An 18,672-nucleotide genomic window follows, 5' to 3' on the forward strand; every position below is an offset into this window, starting at 1 on the left:
ATTTATTTTGCGTTGTTTGACCGAGAGTAATTTCAGAATAAAAACATAAGCTAACTATGAGGACTAGTACATTATCACAAGGCATTACATGTTATGGATCCGAGATAATCTTAATTAAGTAGTATAATGTGATGCAGTGCAACGAGCTCTATTGGTTTTCGGCAGAAACGGTACCGTAGAAGACTCTGAGTGCCGCTGACCTACTGGTATATGACATTTTTCAGCTGTCTTGGGTTAATGGCACCGTCTGTCTTGGCGTTTTATACCGGTCCCCGGCTGTCCCTGACTGACAATGTTGCGTGCTTGCCCTGCGAACACGTACCGCTGCCGTCGTAACTTGACCAGCGTGTTATGGCTATTGCATTTCGGGTTTTTTTACGGCACGCTAGGGCTTGTGAAGACCGCATGAAATTATGTCTGAGCGCACAGGAAAAGTCACTTACGCAACTAGGACGTAGAAGGGAGATGCTTCAATGTGGCGGCAGGCTTCAAATCTTTCGTGATGCTCCTTGGGAACGACTGATTTCATTTTAAGTACTACCGTCTTGAACGACTCACAGTTCCGGATATCGGAAACAGACGTAACAATAGGATATCCGAAACCGACGTAACAAAATGTGTTCCGACGATAATGTTATTAGTCCGCCGCTAGTTACAATGTACAAAATAATTTACCGGACACTGTTAGCGGCACTGTAGTGTTGTTCGCTATTCTTTACAGAGATCTACGCCCACAACACTGGTTTTACTTTCTTGTGGTATTCGGAATGCACGGCGTACAAATTAAGAGGATCCTAATCACTGGCTGAAGTACCTTCGTCCATACGAAAGTTTTCTTGATAATACGCTGTTTGATTTTTATCGTGCGGTGTGTTTCTTATAAAACTCATTCGCAGAGGGGAAAGCTACCCGTATTGGTGTCCCGATTAATAAGTTTTGTGATTAAATCTTCTCGCTCCTATAGATGCATAAAATGGTGAAAATTCCACGCGCTCGAGGGTTGCAAGTCCGAACTGTCATCGCCCCGAGACCATGCGTTTTTATGCTGATTGTGTCGCCCCCATAATAGTCTGTGGCTTTGATTCCCTGCTCTGACCTCTAATGAGGTCGTGACATTAGTAACCTAAAATATGATAAGAAGCCAAAGAACCCAGAATCGAGAAATATCCTTCTCAAGTGAAATCTCGCATAATATAGAAAAAAGAAGACAATAACACAATGGAGTACGCACACACACACACACACACACACACACACACACACACACACACACACACACATGCACACACACACACACACACACACACACACTCACACACTCACACACATTCGGTAAAAGGGAGACAGATATATACTGTATAAAAGGTGTCCCAGGAGGAATGGACAATATTCAGGGACATGACTGGAACGAACACTCGTAAAAAATTCTAGTAAACATGGGCTCTAAACTGCATACCTTGAGAGCTATCAGAACTTGTTCGTCTTCGACATAGTGAAACACATCTCCTCTCCTGAACAAGTGCTCGTGGCTATTAATTATGCATTTCAGAGCCGATATTTAATAGACAATTTTTCTTGTTCTGGTCCACACCAGATTCGCATAGCCCAATGCACTCCAGAAAAGACGCACATCGAGAAGGAGTAAAGTGTCACAATAACGTTGACCCGTGAGTGTACCGTATGCAATGATTTACTATGTTGCCAAAAACATAGAGACTGAACTAACGACGAGTTGGGCTCGCGTGTTCTTCTAGAATGAGAGCAGATTCAATCTGTGTAGTGATTCTAGACGTACTTCCACATGACGGGAGGTGAGAACACGTAATGCACCCAGGAACATTATCGAACATGACCGTCTTGGCGGTCAGTTGTTACGGTGTGGGGAGGCATAATATAGCATGGCAGTACTGACCTCCAAACTACGGTGCACTCACCGGTCACCGTTATTGTGACATTGTACCTCTTCCCCATGTGCGTCTTTTCAGCGGTAGCTTCGGCCGTGTCGTTTGCGTTATCAATGGCAGTGCGCGACTGCATCGAACTCTGCAGGCGGGGGAGCTCTTGAATCGAGAGGATATTCAGCGAATGGACTGGCCTTCCCGTTGTCCAGCCTTAAATCCCATCGAACACGTGGGGATGCGTTGGAGAGGCGTAGTGTAGCACGTCCACATGCACCAACGACCATCCAGCCGTTGTCAACCCTACCAGCTTTGTGGGCATCATGGGAGCACGTTACAGAGCATGCACTGCAGTGGGCGGTCATCACATACCCTTTTAAGAGCCATGCCCCGTCTTTTGTAATGTCCACGGGATCATCACACATCGCTGTGACTTCAGTGTAATTATTATCTTTGAATAAAAGTGTTATTTCTGTTCGACTCATTGCGTACTCCAGTCAGCAACACTCTGTGCTATGCTGTAGCAGTTCATTCAATGTATGCCCCAAGTTTCATCGAGCTACGTTACTTGGCAGTGACACATCATTTGAAATTTACACTACTGGCCATTAAAATTGCTACACCAAGAAGAAATGCAGATGATAAGCGGGTATTCATTGGACAAATATATTTTACTAGAACTGACATGTGATCACATTTTCACGCAATTTGGGTGCATAAATCCTGAGAAAACAATACCCAAAACAACCACCTCTGGCCGTAATAACGGCCTTGATACGCCTGGGCATTGAGTCAAACAGAGCTTAGATGGCTTGTACAGGTACAGCTGCCCGTGCAGCTTCAACACGATACCACAGTTCATCAAGAGTAGTGACTGGCATATTGTGACGAGCCAGTTGCTCGGTCACCATTGACCAGACGTTTTCAATTGGTGAGAGATCTGGAGAGTGTGCTGGCCAGGGCAGCAGTCGAACATATTCTGTATCCAGAAAGGCCCGTTCAGGACCTGCAACATGCGGTCATGCATTATCCTGCTGAAATGTAGGGTTTCGCAGGGATCGAATGAGGGGTACAGCCACGATTCGTAACACATCTGAAATGTAACGTCCACTGTTCAAAGTGCCGTCAATGTGAATAAGAGGTGACCGAGACGTGTAACCAATGGCACCCCATACCATCACGCCGGGTGATACGCCAGTATGGCGATGACGAATACACGCTTCCAATGTGCGTTCACCGTGATGTCACCAAACACGGATGTGACCATCATGATGCTGTAAACAGAACCTGGATTCATCCGAAAAAATGACGTTTCGCCATTCGTGCACCCAGGTTCGTCGTTGAGTACACCATCGCAGGCGCTCCTGTCTGTGATGCAGCGTCAAGGGTAACCGCAGCCATGGCCTCCGAGCTGATGGTCCATGCTGCTGCAAACGTCGTCGAACTGTTTGTGCAGATGGTTGTTGTCTTGCAAACGTCCCCATCTGTTGACTCAGGGATCGAGACGTGGCTGCACGACCCGTTACAGCCATGCAGATAAGATGCCTGTCATCTCGACTGCTAGTGATACGAGGCCGTTGGGATCCAGCACGGCGTTCTGTATTACCCTCCTGAACCCACCGATTCCATATTCTGCTAACAGTCATTGGATCTCGACCAACGCGACCAGCAATGTCGCGATACGATAAACCGCAATCGCGATAGGCTACAATCCGACCTTTATCAAAGTCGGGAACGTGATGGTACGCATCTCTCCTCCTTACACGGGGCATCACAACAACGTTTCACCAGGCAACGCCGGTCAACTGCTGTTTGTGTCTGAGAAATCGGTTGAAAACTTTCCTCATGTCAGCACGTTGTAGGTGTCGCCACCGGCACCAACCTTGTGTGAATGGTCTGAAAAGCTAATCATTTGCATATGACAGCATCTTCTTCCTGTCGGCTGAATTTGGCGTCTGTAGCACGTCATCTTCATGTTGTACCAATTTTATTGGGCAGTAGTGTACTTTCGTCCTTATGTTTTGCAGACTATTTATATATATATGAAGGAGTTGTGCGACGTAAACGAAAGTTGGTAGGCGTCTTTCTACAACTGGAAGATGCTGTCTATTCCAGCTTAGCGACAGTCGCATAGGAGTGGCGCCAGTAGCGCCACTATGAGGATGCAAATCAGGTCCACTTTAAATATTCGCTGTAACGGACATGAGCTTTAATTACATTTGAGACTGGACGTGATGATCATGCTGATGGTGTTTGGTTTGTGGGGCGCTCAACAGCGCGGCTACAAGGGTAGCGGAGTACGTGTGGAGTGCACATGGGGGCTTTTTAGGTTAGAGAATCCCCTCTCTAGGCCCGACAAGACGCCTCCTGAGACGCGGCAAGGTAGGGGTAGGCAAAATGCAACAGGGAATAACAATATTAATGTGCTAATAGTAAACTGCAGGAGCGTCTCCAGAAAGGTCCCAGAACTGCTCTCATTAATAAACGGTCACAACGCCCATATAGTACTAGGGACAGAAAGTTGGCTCAAACCAGACGTAAACAGTAATGAAATATTAAACTCAGATTGGAATGTATACCGCAGAGACAGGCTGGACAGTGAAGGGGGAGGCGTGTTTATAGTGATAAGAAGTGCAATAGTATCGAAGGAAATTGACGGAGATCCGAAATGTGAAATGATTTGGGTGAAGGTCACGGTTAAAGCAGGCTCAGACATGGTAATTGGATGTCTCTATAGGCCCCCTGGCTCAGCAGCTGTTGTGGCTGAGCACCTGAAGGATAATTTGGAAAATATTTCGAGTAGATTTCCCCACCATGTTATAGTTCTGGGTGGAGGTTTTAATTTGCCTGATATAGACTGGGAGACTCAGACGTTCATAACGGGTGGCAGGGACAAAGAATCCAGTGAAATTTTTTTAAGTGCTTTATCTGAAAACTACCTTGAGCAGTTAAACAGAGAACCGACTCGTGGCGATAACATATTAGACCTTCTGGTGACAAACAGACCCGAACTATTTGAAAAAGTTAACGCAGAACAGGGAATCAGCGATCATAAAGCGGTTACGGCATCGATGATTTCAGCCGTAAATAGGAATATTAAAAAGGGTAGGAAGATTTTTCTGTTTAGAAAAAGTGACAAAAAGCAGATTTCAGAGTACCTGTTGGCTCAACACAAAAGTTTTGTCTCAAGTACAGATAGTGTTGAGGATCAGTGGACAAATTTCAAAACCGTCGTACATAATGCGTTAGATGAGTATGTGCCAAGCAAGATCGTAAGAGATGGAAAAGAGCCACCGTGGTACAACAACCGAGTTAGAAAACTGCTGCGGTAGCAAAGGGAACTTCACAGCAAACATAAACATAGCCAAAGCCTTGCAGACAAACAAAAATTACGCGAAGCGAAATGTAGTGTGAGGAGGGCTATGCGAGAGGCGTTCATTGAATTCGAAAGTAAAGTTCTATGTACTGACTTGGCAGAAAATCCTAAGAAATTTTGGTCTTATGTCAAAGCGGTAGGTGGATCAAAACAAAATGTCCAGACACTCTGTGACCAAAATGGTACTGAAACAGAGGATGACAGACTAAAGGCCGAAATACTAAATGTCTTTTTCCAAAGTTGTTTCACAGAGGAAAATTGCACTGTAGTTCCTTCTCTAGATTGTCGCACAGATAACAAAATGGTAGATATCGAAATAGACGACAGAGGGATAGAGAAACAATTAAAATCGCTTAAAAGAGGAAAGGCCTCTGGACCTGATGGGATACCAGTTCAATTTTACACAGAGTACGCGAAGGAACTTGCCCCCCTTCTTGCAGCGGTGTACCGTAGGTCTCTAGAAGAGCGTAGCGTTCCAAAGGATTGGAAAAGGGCACAGGTCATCCCCGTTTTCAAGAAGGGACGTCGAACAGATGTGCAGAACTATAGACCTATATCTCTAACGTCGATCAGTTGTAGAATTTTGGAACACGTATTATGTTCGAGTATAATGACTTTTCTGGAGACTAGAAATCTACTCTGTAGGAATCAGCATGGGTTTCGAAAAAGACGGTCATGTGAAACCCAGCTCGCGCTATTCGTCCACGAGACTCAGAGGGCCATAGACATGGGTTCACAGGTAGATGCCGTGTTTCTTGACTTCCGCAAGGCGTTCGATACAGTTCCCCACAGTCGTTTAATGAACAAAGTAAGAGCGTATGGACTATCAGACCAATTGTGTGATTGGATTGAGGAGTTCCTAGATAACAGGACGCAGCATGTCATTCTCAATGGAGAGAAGTCTTCTGAAGTAAGAGTGATTTCAGGTGTGCCGCAGGGGAGTGTCATAGGACCGTTGCTATTCACAATATACATAAATGACCTGGTGGATGACATCGGAAGTTCACTGAGGCTTTTTGCAGATGATGCTGTGGTGTATCGAGAGGTTGTAACAATGGAAAATTGTACTGAAATGCAGGAGGATCTGCAGCGAATTGACGCATGGTGCAGGGAATGGCAATTGAATCTCAATGTAGACAAGTGTAATGTGCTGCGAATACACAGAAAGATAGATCCTTTATCATTTAGCTACAAAATAGCAGGTCAGCAACTGGAAGCAGTTAATACCATAAATTATCTGGGAGTACGCATTAGGAGTGATTTAAAATGGAATGATCATATAATGTTGATCGTCGGTAAAGCAGATGCCAGACTGAGATTCATTGGAAGAATCCTAAGGAAATGCAATCCGAAAACAAAGGAAGTAGGTTACAGTACGCTTGTTCGCCCACTGCTTGAATACTGCTCAGCAGTGTGGGATCCGTACCAGATAGGGTTGATAGAAGATATAGAGAAGATCCAACGGAGAGCAGCGCGCTTCGTTACAGGATCGTTTAGTAATCGCAAAAGCGTTACGGAGATGATAGATAAACTCCAGTGGAAGACTCTGCAGGAGAGACGCTCAGTAGCTCGGTACGGGCTTTTGTCGAAGTTTCGAGAACATACCTTCACCGAAGAGTCAAGCAGTATATTGCTCCCTCCTACGTATATCTCGCGAAGAGACCATGAGGATAAAATCAGAGAGATTAGAGCCCACACAGAGGCATACCGACAATCCTTCTTTCCATGAACAATACGAGACTGGAATAGAAGGGAGAACCGATAGGGGTACTCAAGGTACCCTCAGCCACACACCGTCAGGTGGCTTGCGGAGTATGGATGTAGATGTAGATGTAGATGTGATCAGCGCCCGTACAAAGTCCCAATTTTTTCGCAGACCAAGTTTTACACAATCCAATCTAGCCACTGTCACGAGTGATGATGATGATGATGATGAAGATGAAACGATGAGGACAACACAACCACCTAGTGCCCAGCCAGAGAAAATCCCCAACTCGGCCGGGAATCGAACCCGGGACTCCGTGACCCAGAGGCAGCAACGGTAGCCACTAGACCACGAGTTGCGGACACTGGACGTGAAGAGCTGATGTTAGTCAAGAATGCCTTTAAGGCGACACAGACGCCATCATCGACACCTCACTGTATATGAACGAGGTCGTGAAATAGGGCTACGAGAAGCTGGTTGTTGCTTCTGCGATACCGCAGAAAGACTTGGCAGGAATGTAGCCACTGTACATGATTGCTGGCAGCGGTGGTGACCAGAATGTACTGCCGGAAGAAGACCGGCTTCCGGATGGCCAAATGGCACTACCGATGGGAAGACCATCGTGTTCTGCGTATCGCTGTGGTGCATCGTATTGCATCTGCAGCAGCAGCCTGAGCAGTAGTTGGCACCACAATGATACAACGAACTGTTATGAATCGGTTACTTCAAAGACAGCTGCGAGCGAGACGCCCTGTAGCTTGCTTTCCACCGACACCAGATAACCGTCATTCACGACTTCAGTGGTGTCAAGCTCGAACTCATTGGAGTGCAGAGTGAAGGTCCGTTGTGTTTTCTGATGAAAGCTGTTCTTCCCACGGTGCCAGTGATGTCTGTGTTTTGGTTAGAAGGGGGCCAGTTGAGGGCCTAGACAAACTAGACCTACACATGGAGTTATGATCTGGGATGAGATTTCCTATGACAGTTGGAGCACTCTCGTGGCTATCCCACGCACACTGTCTGTAAATTTGTATGTCAGTCTGGTGATTCGATCTGTTACGATGCCATTTAAGAACAGCATTCCGCGGAGGGTTTTTCATCAGGAGAACGCTCGCCCACATATCGCTTTTGTAACCAGACATGATCTATAATGTGTCGACATGTTGTCTTGGCGTGCTCGATCACCAGACCTGTCTCCAATCGAGCATATATATGGGACGTGGACGGATGACAGCTCCCGCGTCATCCACGAACAGCATTAACTATCCTTGCAATGTCCGACCAAATATAACAGGCATAGAACTCCAACCCCAAACTGACATCCGGCAACTGTACAACAGAATTCATCCACGTTTGCATGCTTGCATTCAACATTCTTGTGGTTACACCGGTTGTTAATGTACCAACATTTCACATTTGCAGTGTCTTTTCTCGTGCTTACATTACCCTTGCAATGTTACTCACTTTAATATGTTATCTAGACAAATGTAAGTGGTTCATGGTGTGGGTTCCTGTAGTCATGTCCTAGTTCATGAACCACGGGCAACGTATGAGTGGCCAAGTAAGTGGTCCCGACAGTCGGGATACCAGTTACTTTGGAATAAGGCTGGGCATCTCGGACATATTTTGAGTCGTCGTCACCTTTGTGCTCATACGGCAAAGACTACCAAATCCACCGGTTAGTCCCTCAGCCGTTAGGGGTAAAACCCAATGGGACTCGGGGCAAGTAAGGCTAGCAACCTGCTTCCCTGGTACTTTAAATATGATGCTGGCAACAATCAGAGCAAAATGCCTCGGACCTTTGGAGGTGACGGAGTCCCACCTCTAACTGACAATCCAGGGACTCCTAAGATACGACTTGGCAAACAAATGGTAATGAGATGGGGAGCTATTAATATCAATGGGAGCTACTCTGGGAAGAAGGTAGAGCTGGCAGAGGCTGCAAGTAAGATAGGGCTGGACGTTTTAGCTGTTAGTGACATTCGGGTAAGGGGTGAGAAAGAAGAGGAAGTGGGAGAATACAAGGCCTACCTGTCAGGAGTCAAAGCAGGAATAGCACAATGGGGTGTAGGGCTTTACATCAGGAAAGAAGTGGAACCCAGCGTAGTTGCAATAAGGTATGTAAACGAACGACTGATGTGGATAGATTTGACAGTGTCTAGCAAGAAAATTAGGATTGTGTCAGTATATTCGCATTGTGAAGGGACAGATCAAGATATGATGGATAGTTTTTATGAGGCACTCAGTGATGTAGTTGTTAGAGTAAAGGACAAGGACAGTGTTCTGCTCATGGGTGATTTTAACGCCAGGATTGGAAATCGAACAGAAGGGTATGAAAAGGTTATGGGTAAATTTGGAGAGGATATGGAGGCCAACAGGAACGGGAAACAACTCTTGGATTTCTGTGCCAGTATGGGCTTAGTAATCACAAACTCCTTTTTTAAACATAAGAACATTCACCGGTATACTTGGGAAGGCAGAGGAACCAGATCTGTCATTGACTATATAATAACAGATCAGGAATTCACGAAGGCTGTGAGGGACACACGTGTATTCAGGGGATTCTGTGATGACACTGATCATTATTTAATCTGCAGTGAAATTGGGATTGTGAGGCCAAAAATGCAGGAGGTCAGGTCCATATGTAGGAGGATAAGAGTGGAGAAACTTCAGGATAAGGAAATCAGGCACAAGTACATAACAGCGATCTCAGAAAGGTACCAGTTAGTTGAATGTAGTCAATTACAGTCATTGGAAAAGGAATGGACAAGGTACAGGGACACAGTACTAGAAGTGGCTAAAGAATGCCTTGGAACAGTAGTGTGTAAAAGTAGGATGAAGCAAACAGCTTGGTGGAATGATACAGTCAAGGCAGCCTGTAAAAGGAAAAAGAAGGCGTATCAAAAATGGCTACATACCAGAACCCAGGTAGACAGAGAAAGTTATGTTGAAAAAAGAAACAAAGCCAAACAGATAATTGCAGCATCCAAGAAGAAATCGTGGGAAGACTTTGGAAACAGGTTGGAGACTATGGGTCAAGCTGCTGGAAAACCATTCTGGAGTGTAATTAGCAGTCTTCGAAAGGGAGGTAAGAAGGAAATGACAAGTATTTTGGACAGGTCAGGAAAACTGCTGGTGAATCCTGTGGATGCCTTGGGCAGATGGAGGGAATATGTTGAAGAGTTGCTCAATGTAGGTGAAAATGCGATCAGTAATGTTTCAGATTTCGAGGTAGAATGGGATAGGAATGATGATGGAAATAGGATCACATTTGAGGAAGTGTAAAAAATGGTCAACAGATTGCAGTGCAATAAAGCGGCTGGGGTGGATGAAATTAAGTCGGAACTCATCAAATACAGTGGAATGTCAGGTCTTAAATGGCTAGACAGGATAATTGAAATGGCCTGGGAGTCGGGACAGGTTCCATCAGACTGGACAAAAGCAGTAATCACACCAATCTTTAAACATGGAAACAGAAAAGATTGTAACAACTACAGAGGTATCTCTTTAATCAGCGTTGTGGGTAAAATCTTCTCAGGTATTGTTGAAAGGAAAGTGCGAGTATTAGTTGAGGACCAATTGGATGAAAATCAATGTGGGTTTAGGCCTCTTAGAGGTTGTCAGGACCAGATCTTTAGCTTACGGCAAATAATGGAGAAGTGTTATGAGTGGAACAGGGAATTGTATCTATGCTTTATAGATCTAGAAAAGGCATATGACCGGGTTCCTAGGAGGAAGTTATTGTCTGTTCTACAAGATTATGGAATAGGAGGCAAACTTTTGCAAGCAATTAAAGGTCTTTACATGGATAGTCAGGCAGCAGTTAGAGTTGACGGTAATTTGAGTTCATGGTTCAGAGTAGTTTCAGGGGTAAGACAAGGCTGCAACCTGCCTCCACTGTTGTTCATATTATTTATGGATCATATGTTGAAAACCATAGACTGGCTGGGTGAGATTAAGATATGTGAACACAAAATAAGCAGTCTTGCATATGCAGATGACTTAGTTGTGATGGCAGATTCGATTGAAAGTTTGCAAAGTAATATTTCAGAGCTAGATCAGAAATGTAAGGACTATGGTATGAAGATTAGCATCTCCCAAACGAAAGTAATGTCAGTGGGAAAGAAATATAAACGGATTGAGTGCCAAATAGGAGGAACAAAGTTAGAACAGGTGGACGGTTTCAAGTACTTAGGATGCATATTCTCACAGGATGGCAACATAGTGAAAGAACTGGAAGCGAGGTGTAGCAAAGCTAATGCAGTGAGCGCTCAGCTACGATCTACTCTCTTCTGCAAGGAGGAAGTCAGTACCAAGACTAAGTTATCTGTGCACCGTTCAATCTTTCGACCAACTTTGTTGTATGGGAGCGAAAGCTGGGTGGATTCAGGTTACCTTATCAACAAGGTTGAGGTTACGGATATGAAAGTAGCTAGGATGATTGCAGGTACTAGTAGATGGGAACAATGGCAGGAGGGTGTCCACAATGAGGAAATCAAAGAAAAACTGGGAATGAACTCTATAGATGTAGCAGTCAGGGCGAACAGGCTTAGATGGTGGGGTCATGTTACACGCATGGGAGAAGCAAGTGTAACGGAACTGAAATGATGGTGGGCTGACAGTAATTTGGAGCCCGCGCGTCGGAAACGGGCGCGCTTGTGTGAGACTGCCAGGGAGTGCACCCTGATGCCATCTATTGGCGAAACTGGGAATTAGCGCTGTCAGACAATGCACTAAGCTTTCAGAGTCAAATGTATTCTTTTTCTTGGTAATTATAAGTTATTACTGTATAATTTAATGTTGTAAAGCGCTAGTAGTAAATTATTATGACTGGTATGGACTCCAGGGTAGTAAATATAAATATTCTTAAATACTAAATGATTTCGGTAAAAAGGTGGTAGGGGAACGCCCCCACTCTTGGTGATACGAGCGTAGCTAGGGGTAGCTGGAGACACAGGGACTGAACAATGGAATGGCCTGGGGAGTGTTGACGTGATCGGACGTGCGTAACTGTGCTCACGCAAAAGTGATTGTGCAACAGCGAAGAGGCGAATATCGTCGCCGTTTGTGGAGTAGAACGCGACGAATGGTTGTCGAAGCCGCCTCTATGCCACTGGGGCTGATTGTAAGAGTTCCTGCGCCCAGAATTTATGGCGGACGTGCAGTAGCTTATACGAGTGCTACAGCTCGTAGTTCCAGCCGCCATTAAGGGCATGAGGCGTGAAGAGCTGCGTTAGCCACGTGCATCTCACCACCAGCACCGACACGTCTACCCAAGGCAAGACTGCTTGCAATTGTTAAGTCGAACTTTGTATACATGTAAAAGGAGAATACCAGTTTTCTTTTATGCAAGTGCAGAGGACAGAATATAGTAATGAGTAAAATTACGATGCATGTTGTTCATTGTAAAGTGTAGTAACCTCAAACATAGTATAGTGAAATCAGACTGAGGCCACCATCGCCTTTTTCATTTACAATTCTTTTGGTTGTAGAATACTTTAGCGTATAAGAATGTTGAAAAGAGCAATGGTCACACCAGAATGAGTCGCCTATTTATAGTTATTTAAATTTTTCTGAGTAACCTTTCAAGTAAAGTCACTTAACTAATTCTGTATAAATTGTCCAAAGAGTAAGATCCAAAATCATTAAATAAGTTGAAGGATAGAATTTTGTTAACCCAAGTTGCATAAACTGTCTTGGTAGTAATTACCAAGCCAACTCACAGAAATTGAGAGAGTATTTGCTTTGTAGAATCATCTAGAATGATCAGAAATAGTAATATTCAGAATTAAGTTTAAATTCAACTCAAGCCATTTCACTATGAAACGAGCCAAAAATTGATTTATTCTTTTGCTTCTTCAGAGCTGGCGACCGTAGTTATAAGTATTTTCAGGAGGATTCGACGGTAAGTCTGCTGCTCTCGTCGTGCTGATAGGATTATCCACTGCTGCTAGCAGTGGTGATTGGATACATAAGCTCACTACCAAGTTAAGTGGGTCAGGTAGGCAGTGTTACCGTGTGAACTGTAGGGCACTGTAGGCTGTGGATCGAACCCGTTCAATCATCACAGCTCTTAGGGAAATAGTCCGGTTAGGAGTGTACTAATCATTAGGTAAATACTGGCGAGTAACGGTCAAAAATGTATACGCAAGTGAATTTAGCAAGGTCCACGTAGCACCTAGTTAATGTGGTGCAATGGCGAGGGTAGGAGTGGAGTAAAAGTGAGCTGAGCTTGTGGCAGCTGTGCTGGATTCAAATATTAACTACGTGAATTCACTACTGCCTCTTACCATTGGGACTGAGCTATTTACAGTCAAAATACGTAGCAGTAAGCGCAAAGGCGTGACAGCTACAAGTCCGCATTGGTTTTATACATACGGAATTGGGAAGTGGGTCATTCCGTCAGTGGAGGGGGTTAAAACAACCGAGTCAGTGGAGAACATACCCCATTTACTGATGGAAAGATTCAGCGGTTCGGTCGCATGTTTTTTTTTTTTTTTTTTTTTTTTAATTTTACTCATTACTATATTCTGTCCTCTGCACTTGCATAAAAGAAAACTGGTATTCTCCTTTTACATGTATACAAAGTTCGACTTAACAATTGCAAGCAGTCTTGCCTTGGGTAGACGTGTCGGTGCTGGTGGTGAGATGCACGTGGCTAACGCAGCTCTTCACGCCTCATGCCCTTAATGGCGGCTGGAACTACGAGCTGTAGCACTCGTATAAGCTACTGCACGTCCGCCATAAATTCTGGGCGCAGGAACTCTTACAATCAGCCCCAGTGGCATAGAGGCGGCTTCGACAACCATTCGTCGCGTTCTACTCCACAAACGGCGACGATATTCGCCTCTTCGCTGTTGCACAATCACTTTTGCGTGAGCACAGTTACGCACGTCCGATCACGTCAACACTCCCCAGGCCATTCCATTGTTCAGTCCCTGTGTCTCCAGCTACCCCTAGCTACGCTCGTATCACCAAGAGTGGGGGCGTTCCCCTACCACCTTTTTACCGAAATCATTTAGTATTTAAGAATATTTATATTTACTACCCTGGAGTCCATACCAGTCATAATAATTTACTACTAGCGCTTTACAACATTAAATTATACAGTAATAACTTATAATTACCAAGAAAAAGAATACATTTGACTCTGAAAGCTTAGTGCATTGTCTGACAGCGCTAATTCCCAGTTTCGCCAATAGATGGCATCAGGGTGCACTCCCTGGCAGTCTCACACAAGCGCGCCCGTTTCCGACGCGCGGGCTCCAAATTACTGTCAGCCCTCCATCATTTCAGTTCCGTTACACAAGGTTACCCAAGAGACTCATGGATTCAGCAGTAGAGGGTAGGAGGAGTCGGGGCAGATCGAGGAGAAGGTACCTGGATTCGGTTAAGAATGATTTTGAAGTAATAGGTTTAACATCAGAAGAGGCACCAATGTTAGCACTGAATAGGGGATCATGGAGGAACTGTATAAGGGGGGCTATGCTCCAGACTGAACGCTGACAGGCATAATCAGTCTTAAATGATGATGATGATGGTGATGATGACAAATGTATTACGAAATTCCATTACTCTAAATTAATTATTTTTGGGGGTTGGCGGTGGCGTTGGCGTGGCGGTTTATATAGCGGGAGCGTGCCGTGTGTGCAAAAATTTGATACCAAGCAATCTAACGTAATTGAAGTCCATCGTAAGCTGCCCAGACAAAATATTAGTCATCCGTTTAAAAGAGCACTCTGGTTGCTCTGAAACGCTGCAGGTGATGCAGAACTGCTACCAGGCAATCATGTGATCCTCCATTGCTGATTTAAGTCACGACAGGCTCGCTGTCGTACGAAGAATGAGGTTCCATATCAAAATTGGTACCTCACGACACAATCACAACTAAGGACAGTCACTGCCTGACGCAACAACGAATGAGAGACGTCGACACGGCCTCAAGTATCTCCACACGCTGCCGCTGCTGGAAGAATACGCAGCGGCGCTCAGCCCCAGCCGCTAATCGTTGCCCGCGAGGACAGCGTCGTCTTACTCCTGATCCAGCAGCGCGAGCTGTATTAGAAGTCAGAACTGTATCCAAGTTTACAGTCAATTGTATATTGAGACGACTATCATTCTGTTATCAAATGGTACGCTATGGGTTCAGTGACAGTAACAAATACATAGACATTCTTATGGACATGGATTGTTTCGAAGTTAAGGATTCTATCTTGTTCTGGTTTTAATAAATGGATGTAACATTTTGTGGGTGTTTTAGTAACCACTCGACCTCCTCTAGAAGAAAATCTAGGGTTGCTAGAAACCACTACAGTGCCGAAGCAAATGTCTCAAGTGTTTTTTCGTCCGGCACTACAGCAGGGAAGAGACGTGTACGTGTTAGCCAGTGGTATGGATTCAGCACAGTAAGATGAGTCGACGTCGAGACGTGACAGAATGGCAGAAACGAGCTATCGTATTTGGACGTCCGCATGACCACACCGCGAATGTAGTTGCATAGTTTGTTGATTTATCTACACAAAGTGTCCAGTTTGTCTACAAGAGATGGTGTAACACTCGCAGCCGAGAGACACGGCGTAAGAGGATCGTAAAAGGATGCTAGCTGACACTGACCGGAGACGAGCGTCACGTCTTGTAAATGAGAATCGGTTTCCAACCCGAGAGGAATTGCAGCTGTCAGTGAATGCAGATCCATTTCAAGCTGCTTTCGATCGAGCAGTGAGAAGGGAAGTGCGTGCAGTGGACATTTTGCGTCGGTACCTCGCTAAAGAGCATTGGTAACAGTGCCACATAAAGCTGCACTTCTGTCATAACACAGAAACTATCCAGTAACTGACTGGAGACGTGTAGTGTAATCCGAACAGTCCCGATTTTCCGTCTTTTCAAATCGTGCAAGGCGTCCATTGCACTGACGGCTCAGTAAGACGTATAACTCGCAGTATGTGAAGGGTGTAGTTGAGGCCGGAGGTGTTTATGTGATGTTTTTGTAGTGTTTCTCGTAGCAGTACTTGGGCGCACTCATTCAGGCTACCGTGAACATGTAGCAGGTTGTTTATTTCAGGATTATATGTGCTCTTTATTCTGTGCTCCGCTCTCGCTATATGTCGAGTGCCATGTTTACCCGATCTTAACCCTAGCAATATCTCATGCCAAAAAAATTATTAAATGTGTTTAACATTTATTAACAACATACTTTTGAAACAGCTACTGATGCGTAAGTAGAGTACAAAACCTGGAAATATCTTTTAGCACCATCTTAGCAACATCAACAAATTTTCTGTAATGTTTACACCGAATGGAGGAATACTAAAGGACCACAACAAAAATTAAAAAATTATAGATTTTCTTAAGGTCGTTGACTTTCATTCACAACATACTTTTTAAAGTTACATAGATGTGTAAGAAGTGTCCTGAACCCGAAAATATGAGTATGAAATTTGTTGTGAAGTCGCATTCACTAAAAAGACTTAAATTTTTGGGATATGTTTTGCTGAAAACTTTAAAACAGTTACAGAATCTGATATAAGAAATCACTAAAAGCAATAAATATTTTTTTCAAAATAATGCCAGACTAGATTACGATATTTTGAAAAGCGGACACAAAGTCCCCTCCTTCTCCCCCTCCCCTCCCATGGTATTGCGAAGGTTAATGCCATAGATAATGTATGGGTCTATTGTAAACAGCGGAATAAACGTCGCAGTCAACATCCCTGCACTGTAATAGCTTTACGGGATCCAACACCAATGAGTGGCTTCATCTGCATGTACCTGAAGAAAGTTTTCGATTCTCTTTCTCGTCGAAATGAGGCCGTTACCACGGTTAGGGCTGGTGTTACACGGTAGTAGCGTCATGTCTCATTGAAGCGACTAATTTTTAATAGTTTGCTTATTCACAAACAAAAAGAAAGTATCCAAAGCATAAACGTACAGTCATTAGAACGTATCGTCCACGCATGTTCTGACCACCTTGTGCCATATAATCGAGAGCGGCACGAGGAAGGTTATCCCAGTCTTCCGCCGCACGCGTGTGAACTGCAGATCGACAGCGTAAAGCTGAATATTCAAATGTTCAAATTGTGTGAATTATTAAGGGACCAAACTGCTGAGGTCATCGGTCCCTAGACTTACACACAACTTAAACTAACTTATGCTAAGAACAAGACACACACCCATGCCCGAAGGAGGACTGGAACCTCCGGCGTGAGGGACCGCGCAATCCGTGACATGGTGCCTTACACCACGGGCCACTCCGCGCGGCGCTGAATATTAATAAAACTGATACACCCTTAACGCCATTGATCATTCAGTGAGTAAGAACTATACTACAAGGTAGGAAAGACGATATGGGTTTAACGTCCCGTCGAAGAGGTGTCCACGAGAGGCGGAACACAGGCTCGTACTGGAAGGGAATCGACGACGATGATGATGATGGTAAGGTTTTCGGGGTACATGACAGCAACGTCTTTAGCACCCATACTAAAATGTAATGAGTCGAGTGAGGAGGAAAATCATAAAATTACTAAAATGAGAACGGCGAATAATAACGTAAAGAAAGCCCTGAAAATTTGAATACACAGACACAAAACAACGAAACTAACGCTGTAGAATCTAATACACGGTAAAAAAGAGAAAAAGCTATTGAAAGAATTAAAAGACGACAGCAGACACTTGCGGCTGGCTGGTCGGAAGAAAAAAAGGGTTTTAGCTAACCCTCTGCAAGGCACTAAAATTTCTAGCCTAAAACTTTAGGTCACAGTCCAGACATATCACAAAATTTTAAAAGCTTGACCACACTCGTCTCGCCATCACATAAAATAGAGGGAAGATCCCGATCTAAATTCGCTTCTGCTCACTTGTCAAGAAATAAAATGCACTCAGTTTAAACGTGGCGAACATTTACTTACACGCCACTGGCACCACAGACAGTGGGGTCCTCTCGCTGGAGTGAGAAGCAATGTGTGAGTGGACACTGCCCTGACAAGGGGTCAGAGCCACCTCAACGCGCCGGAGCGACCAGTACGAGAATCTCCATGGGGGGCAGTTGGCTTCACAACAGAAGCTTACTGTCTGTCATCGCCCACCACTCTTTCTCCCATAACTGCATGAATATTTGACCTACCAGCGAAATGACAGCCTGCAAGGCACTCTGCAACAGTATGTTCCCTGCAGGCCTCCTTAGCAGCTTTGTCCGCCTGTTCATCTCTCCAAATTCCCAGCAGAATGACACCTTTTTTCCCCAGCCGATGTGGGAAGTACAGCTGGTCGTGTATGAGCTGGACAAATTTCTCTGCTGGGTACATGTGCTGCACGATAGTAGGCACAAAGGAAATCGGAGCAGATGAGGAAGTGTGTCTTCTGGTCACGCCCATCTGCTCCAGTGCCTTCAGGATAGCATGGAGCTCTGCACAAAATACTGTGTGGGTATGTGAAAGGCGAATCCTGAAGGCATGATCGGGGAAGACTACTGAATAGCCAGCCAAGGGGGACCCCTTGTTCGGAACCATCTGTACACGCAACTGCATAACCGCGAAGCCTATATAAAATGTTTTAAAACAGAGATTGAAATGTAAAATTGGAAGTTTAGTCTTTCCTAAAATTGGTCAAATTTAAAATAATCCAAGACCTCTGTAGAAGCCAAGGTGGAGATCTTCTCCAGCCCTGGTTTAAAACGTTAAAACCAGCCGCATACCTCTCTA

Source organism: Schistocerca cancellata, chromosome 4, assembly GCF_023864275.1.
Source record: "Schistocerca cancellata isolate TAMUIC-IGC-003103 chromosome 4, iqSchCanc2.1, whole genome shotgun sequence".
Classification (NCBI taxonomy): Eukaryota; Metazoa; Arthropoda; class Insecta; order Orthoptera; family Acrididae; genus Schistocerca; species Schistocerca cancellata.